The sequence below is a fragment of the Rattus norvegicus genome, chromosome 3 (assembly GCF_036323735.1).
Source record: "Rattus norvegicus strain BN/NHsdMcwi chromosome 3, GRCr8, whole genome shotgun sequence".
Classification (NCBI taxonomy): Eukaryota; Metazoa; Chordata; class Mammalia; order Rodentia; family Muridae; genus Rattus; species Rattus norvegicus.
Window position 1 is genome coordinate 105,311,796 of NC_086021.1, and position 7,387 is coordinate 105,319,182.

Here is a 7,387-nt window from a genome sequence, read left to right on the forward strand (position 1 = left end):
ATGTAGACCATTCAAGAGTAATTTAAGACTCCATGAGTAAACTTAGAAAATGGTTAGACAAAAGACAGAGAGACAGAGAAGCACATCAGGGGTGGTTTAGTAGATCTCCCTAGATGACTACTCTGATATCTTCCTTTATGAGACCCTTCTTAATTTTGCTTCTGCTTCTGATTATAGGTCCATGTGTGTTAAATAAACTAGTTACCTTCATTAGAAAAAGAATAAGTGCTGTTCAGATTTTGATATTACATCACCAATACAGCGCTTTATAAGGTAAAAAAAAAAAACAATATTATGAAGACAATGAAATTTAGTTCTATGATAAGAACTAGCCACTAGAAGAAGTGGGGATTGAAAGGTAAAAGTTTTAATGTTGCCCCCCACCCCCAGAAAAAAATTTAGAGCAGAAGAAAGAAACTGGTCAGTCGCTGGGACTGAAATTATACCAGTCAGTTCAGCAATTCTCTCCCAGGAACTTGCTGACCATAAAGTTAGATTACAATCTTGAAAACAATCTTGAGAAACAGGAAGCTTCTCCTTATGATTTTTCACTGGTATTCTCAATATTTTCCAATGATGCCATCCCTACACACTTGGGTTGTGGTTTCTTCTTTAAATACCCTTTCCCCCAGCTACTCGGTGTCAACCTCCTCTACCCCTGCATGGGATATGAGTCTCAACCCCAGTGCACTGGTTCCTATCAATAAACCTCCTGTGATTACAGCAAAGACAGTCTCATGTGAGTTCTTGTGGGGTTGCGTCATCCCAAGATTTGAGTGAGGAACTCACAGCTCCAGGTGTCTTTCATAAGCGTGAGGACTTGAGCATGCATCCTCAACATCCACATTTAAAATCTAACAAAGAAACCAAAAACAAGCAGGTCTAGCTTTTATTATATCTCAAGGAAGACAAAGAGTCACACCAGGAAGTTGCTGGTCAGCCAGTCAAGCAAAAAGAAGAGGTTTTAGGCTGAATTACAGACCCTGCCTAGAGCCAATAAGGTGGAAAGTAAAAGACAGAGGCATCGTACAGATCTTTTACTTGCTTTGTTAAAGTCACTCCGAGGTACTTTATATTATTTGGGTCTATTATGAAGGGTGTCGTTTCCCTAATTTCTTTCTCGGCTTGTTTCTCTTTTGTATAGAGGAAGGCAACTGATTTATTTGAGTTAATTTTATACCCAGCCACTTTGCTGAAGTTGTTTATCAGCTTTAGTAGTTCTCTGGTGGAACTTTTGGGATCACTTAAATATACTATCATATCATCTGCAAATAGTGATATTTTGACTTTTTCTTTTCCGATCTATATCCCCTTGACATCCTTTTGTTGTCTGATTGCTCTGGCTACAACTTCAAGACCTATATTGAATAAGTAGGGAGAGAGTGGGCAGCCTTGTCTAGTCCCTGATTTTAGTGGGATTGCTTCAAGTTTCTCTCCATTTAGTTTAATGTTAGCAACTGGTTTGCTGTATATGGCTTTTACCATGTTCAGGTATGGGCCTTGAATTCCTATTCCTTCCAGGACTTTTATCATGAAGGGGTGTTGAATTTTGTCAAATGATTTCTCAGCATCTAATGAAATGATCATGTGGTTTTGTTCTTTCAGTTTGTTTATATAATGGATCACGTTGATGGTTTTCCGTATATTAAACCATCCCTGCATGCCTGGGATGAAGCCTACTTGATCATGGTGGATGATTGTTTTGATGTGCTCTTGGATTCGGTTTGCCAGAATTTTGTTGAGTATTTTTGCGTCGATATTCATAAGGGAAATTGGTCTGAATTTCTCTTTCTTTGTTGTGTCTTTGTGTGGTTTAGGTATAAGAGTAATTGTGGCTTCGTAGAAAGTATTCGGTAGTGATCCATCTGTTTCAATTTTGTGGAATAGTTTGGATAATATTGGTATGAGGTCTTCTATGAAGGTTTGATAGAATTCTGCACTAAACCCGTCTGGACCTGGGCTCTTTTTGGTTGGGAGACCTTTAATGACTGCTTCTATTTCCTTAGGAGTTATGGGGTTGTTTAACTGGTTTATCTGTTCCTGATTTAACTTCGGTACCTGGTATCTGTCTAGGAAATTGTCCATTTCCTGAAGATTTTCAAGTTTTGTTGAATATAGGTTTTTGTAGTAAGATCTGATGATTTTTTGAATTTCCTCTGAATCTGTTGTTAGGTCTCCCATTTCATTTCTGATTTTGTTAATTTGGACGCACTCTCTGTGTCCTCTCGTTAGTCTGGCTAAGGGTTTATCTATCTTGTTGATTTTCTCAAAGAACCAACTTTTGGTTCTGTTGATTCTTTCTATGGTCCTTTTTGTTTCTACTTGATTGATTTCAGCTCTGAGTTTGATCATTTCCTGCCTTCTACTCCTCCTGGGTGTATTCGCTTCTTTTTGTTCTAGATCATTTAGGTGTGCTGTCAAGCTGCTGACATATGTTCTTTCCTGTTTCTTTCTGCAGGCACTCAGCGCTATGAGTTTTCCTCTTAGCACAGCTTTCATTGTGTCCCATAAGTTTGGGTATGTTGTACCTTCATTTTCATTAAATTCTAAAAAGTTTTTAATTTCTTTCTTTATTTCTTCCTTGACCAGGTTATCATTGAGTAGAGCATTGTTCAATTTCCAAGTATATGTGGACATTCTTCCTTGATTGTTATTGAAGACCAGTTTTAGGCCGTGGTGGTCCGATAGCACGCATGGGATTATTTCTATCTTTCTGTACCTGTTGAGGCCCGTTTTTTGACCAATTATATGGTCAATTTTGGAGAAAGTACCATGAGGAGCTGAGAAGAAGGTATATCCTTTTGCTTTAGGATTGAATGTTCTATAAATATCCGTTAAGTCCATTTGGCTCATGACTTCTCTTAGTCTGTCGACATCTCTGTTTAATTTCTGTTTCCATGATCTGTCCATTGATGAGAGTGGGGTCTTGAAATCTCCCACTATTATTGTGTGAGGTCCAATGTGTGTTTTGAGCTTTAGTAAGGTTTCTTTTACATATGTAGGTGCCCTTGTATTTGGGGCATAGATATTTAGGATTGAGAGTTCATCTTGGTGGATTTTTCCTTTGATGAATATGAAGTGTCCTTCCTTATCTTTTTTGATGACTTTTAGTTGAAAATTGATTTTATTTGATATTAGAATGGCTACTCCAGCTTGCTTCTTCTGACCATTTGCTTGGAAAGTTGTTTTCCAGCCTTTCACTCTGAGGTACTGTCTGTCTTTGTCTCTGAGGTGTGTTTCCTGTAGGCAGCAGAATGCAGGGTCCTCGTTGCGTATCCAGTTTGTTAATCTATTTCTTTTTATTGGGGAGTTGAGGCCATTGATGTTGAGAGATATTAAGGAATAGTGGTTATTGCTTCCCGTTATATTCATATTTGGATGTGAGGTTATGTTTGTGTGCTTTCATTCTCTTTGTTTTGTTGCCAAGACGATTAGTTTCTTGCTTCTTCTAGGGTATAGCTTGCCTCCTTATGTTGGGCTTTACCATTTATTATCCTTTGTAGTGCTGGATTTGTAGAAAGATATTGTGTAAATTTGGTACAATAAGAACTTCAAGATACTGAAGAAGGAAATTGAAGAAGACCTCAGAAGATGGAAAGATCTCCCATGCTCATGGATTGGCAGGATTAATATAGTAAAAATGGCCATTTTACCAAATGCAATCTACAGATTTAATGCAATCCCCATCAAAATACCAATCCAATTCTTCAAAGAGTTAGACAGAACAATTTGCAAATTCATCTGGAATAACAAAAAACCCAGGATAGCTAAAGCTATCCTCAACAATGAAAGGACTTCAGGGGGAATCACTATCCCTGGACTCAAGCAGTATTACAGAGCAATAGTGATAAAAACTGCATGTTATTGGTACAGAGACAGACAGATAGACCAATGGAATAGAATTGAAGACCCAGAAATGAACCCACACACCTATGGTCACTTGATTTTTGACAAAGGAGCCAAAACCATCAAATGGAAAAAAGATAGCATTTTCAGCAAATGGTGCTGGTTCAACTGGAGGGCCACATGTAGAAGAATGCAGATCGATCCATGCTTATCACCCTGTACAAAGCTTAAGTCCAAGTGGATCAAGGACCTCCACATCAAAGCAGACACACTCAAACTAATAGAAGAAAAACTAGGGAAGCATCTGGAACACATGGGCACTGGAAAAAATTTCCTGAACAAAACACCAATGGCTTACGCTCTAAGATCAAGAATTGACAAATGGGATCTCATAAAACTGCAAAGCTTCTGTAAGGCAAAGGACACTGTGGTTAGGACAAAACGGCAACCAACAGATTGGGAAAAGGTCTTTACCAATCCTCCAACAGATAGAGGCCTTATATCCAAAATATACAAAGAACTCAAGAAGTTAGACCACAGGGAAACAAATAACCCTATTAAAAAATGGGGCTCAGAGCTAAACAAAGAATTCACAGCTGAGGAATGCCGAATGGCTGAGAAACACCTAAAGAAATGTTCAACATCTTTAGTCATAAGGGAAATGCAAATCAAAACAACCCTGAGATTTCACCTCACACCAGTGAGAATGGCTAAGATCAAAAACTCAGGGGACAACAGATGCTGGTGAGGATGTGGAGAAAGAGGAACACTCCTCCATTGTTGGTGGGATTGCAAACTGGTACAACCATTCTGGAAATCAGTCTGGAGGATCCTCAGAAAATTGAACATTGAACTGCCTGAGGATCCAGCTATACCTCTCTTGGGCATATACCCAAAAGATGCCCAAACATATAAAAAAGACACGTGCTCCACTATGTTCATTGCAGTCTTATTTATAATAGCCAGAAGCTGGAAAGAACCCAGATGCCCTTCAACAGAGGAATGGATACAGAAAATGTGGTACATCTACACAATGGAATATTACTCAGCTATCAAAAACAACGACTTTATGAAATTCGTAGGCAAATGGCTGGAACTGGAAAATATCATCCTGAGTGAGCTAACCCAAACACAGAAAGGCATACATGGTATGCACTCACTGATAAGTGGCTATTAGCCCAAATGCTTGAATTACCCTAAATGCCTAGAACAAATGAAACTCAAGACAGATGATCAAAATGTGAATGGTTCACTCCTTCTTTAAAAGGGGAACAAGAATACCCTTGGCAGGGAAGAGAGAGGCAAAGATTAAAACAGAGACTGAAGGAACACCCATTCAGAGTCTGCCCCACATGTGGCCCATGCGTATACAGCCATCCAATTAGACAAGATGGATGAAGCAAAGAAGTGCAGACCGACAGGAGCCGGATGTAGATCGCTCCTGAGAGACACAGCCAGAATACAGCAAATACAGAGGCGAATACCAGCAGCAAACCACTGAACTGAGAATAGGACCCCCGTTGAAGGAATCAGAGAAAGAACTGGAAGAGCTTGAAGGGGCTCGAGACCCCATATGTACAACAATGCCAAGCAACCAGAGCTTCCAGGGACTAAGCCACTACCTAAAGACTATACATGGACTGACCCTGGACTCTGACCTCGTAGGTAGCAATGAATATCCTAGTAAGAGCACCAGTGGAAGGGGAAGCCCTGGGTCCTGCTAAGACTGAACCCCCAGTGAACTAGACTGTTGGGGGGAGGGGGACAATGGTGGGAGGGTGTGGAGGGGAACACCGATAAGAAAGGGGAGGGGGGAGGGGGATGTTTACCCGGAAACTGGGAAAGGGAATAACACTCGAAATGTATATAAGAAATCCTCAAGTTAATAAAAAAAAAAAAAGACAGAGGCATCAATCATCATCCTTCAGCTTCTAGATATCTCTTGTCTATCAATACACATAAACACACACACTGATAAACAGAATAAGTAATAAATGAATGAAAATGAACTTGGACAGAAATTGAGGAAATGAACCTTATTTTAATTCTGAAACCGTGAATTCCTACCCATCCACTTTTGCTTGTTGACTGGTGTGGTCATTGTGTAGGCAATCTTATTCCTCAGATTTCATTGGTACAGCATCTATGACAAGTCTAGAAACCATTATTTTTCAATAAACGGACATTTAACTCAACTCTTTTCTCTCTTCTTACTTAAAATGTAGGAACTGACCTTTAAAAATATAAGCATAGTATACTATATTTGCACCCTATATCTGTACTGCTCTCATTTCCCATTCACCAGAGACAAGCCCACTGATACCTTTCTAATCTCATTTTCTAAGTTCATATTCATATGGGCATCATTAATTGGGCTCAGTAGGTAAATATGTACATAGTTCTGCATGTGTGTGTATGTGTTGTATATGTGCATATAACAAAATATTTATAGAAGCAAGTAATTAGAGAGAGAAGGGAATTTGGAGAGGTGTGAGAAACAGGTAAAATAATTTAAATACAGTGTATTTATATATGAAATTCTAGAAAGAAAGAAAGAAAGAAAGAAAGAAAGAAAGAAAGAGAAGAAAACAAAATACCAAGTCTGTGATAAAAGGTCATGAAAAAAGAATCCTCTATTTCAAGTTCCCACTTGATCCCCATTATTAACAAACCATTACAATTTATTTTACCTAGGAGAAATTTGCCGGGACAGAAGAGTAATCATATCAAGTTAATAGCAATACTCTGGCTAAGAAATTATTACTTTTTTAACATGAAATTTAACGTAGAAACAGCTATTTTTTCTAAGTTTGACTCTGGAGTATTCGCTATAAATTGAAGCTTCAACTGTCACTTTTTCTTTTCAATTATTGCCCAATACTTAATGAAAGTCATTGTGCACTATCATCAGAAGTATCCAGCTTTCTGTGGCATTGCATTCTATTTTACTGAATCTGATATTCATTCTAAGTGAGACTCAAGGATAAGGTTAGTGTTTCCTTGAGATCAGATTTATTTTTGCAAAGAAGCTGACCTTTAAATGTCTTTTTTTGTTAGGTAAACAACATTATTTGAAATTAGTCACAGGTTTCTTGTTTTGTGGAAGCCAACCTTGATTACAAACCTTTCTGTAAGGCTTCCATTCAGTTTAATAATTCATACCCCTCTGCTTATCAGCTGCAGAATTCTAGAAGAGGCATTTGCCTATAAATCTCTTCCCTGCTGCCTTTTATTTTAATGCACAGCAACCGAACACTAACGTAATTGGTGCAATCTGTTATTTACAGATATACGCTGAGACACAGGTGGCAAAGTCTTTTTTAGTGTTGTAAGGCAAAGCAAGACCTTCCTCACAACTTGAGTTATGTGAATAAAAATTGTCACTAGGCTCTGAGAGCAGCCATTGTCACTATGGGTGTTCTCTACATTTGTAGTAAATCTTTGCCATTTCTTTTTCAACTTCACTCTATACAAAAGTACATATTTTGTGGTAAGAAGATTTATGCTTATAAAAAAAGATCTAGTTCCATAAAGTGAATAT